Below are 554 nucleotides of genomic sequence, written 5' to 3' on the forward strand. Positions count from 1 at the left end.
TTCGGGACTCCAGGGAGATGAGAGATTATAGCAGAGATAACAAGGAGAGCCGTGATCCCAGAGATTCTCGGTCTACTCGTGATGCCCATGACTACAGGGACCGTGAAAGTCGAGATGCTCATCGAGCGGGTCGCGCAGGGACGAGGAGAGCGCTCCGACCCCAAGGCTCCCTTCAGCCCTGGAAGCGGAGTGCGTGGAAGCAGAGGACCCTCCGGCCGCCCGGCCGCAGCCCCCCGGATCCCCAGGGACCATCAAACGTTAGGACGTGCTGGGTGGCCAGGTTGGCTAATGCCAATGAGTGCGGACAAACCTGCCCGAATGGGCATCCTCTCCAAACCCCGCTTCCCGCCAGCTCAGCCCGCGCTTCCCTGGGCTGGTCGCCTGCGCTCCATTCAGTTCCTCCTCCCACTTCCTGCCCAGGGAGCCGGTGCCATTGGACTCTGTTCCAAGACCTTCACCTTCAGGGAGGCCCAGCCTTCCTCCGGTCCTCTCTTCTTACCTCTCAGCCCTCACTCATGTGCTCCACTGTCCGGCCACTCCACAGTCACCTGTTC

Source organism: Myotis davidii, unplaced genomic scaffold (genome assembly GCF_000327345.1).
Source record: "Myotis davidii unplaced genomic scaffold, ASM32734v1 scaffold69, whole genome shotgun sequence".
In the NCBI taxonomy this organism is placed as follows: domain Eukaryota; kingdom Metazoa; phylum Chordata; class Mammalia; order Chiroptera; family Vespertilionidae; genus Myotis; species Myotis davidii.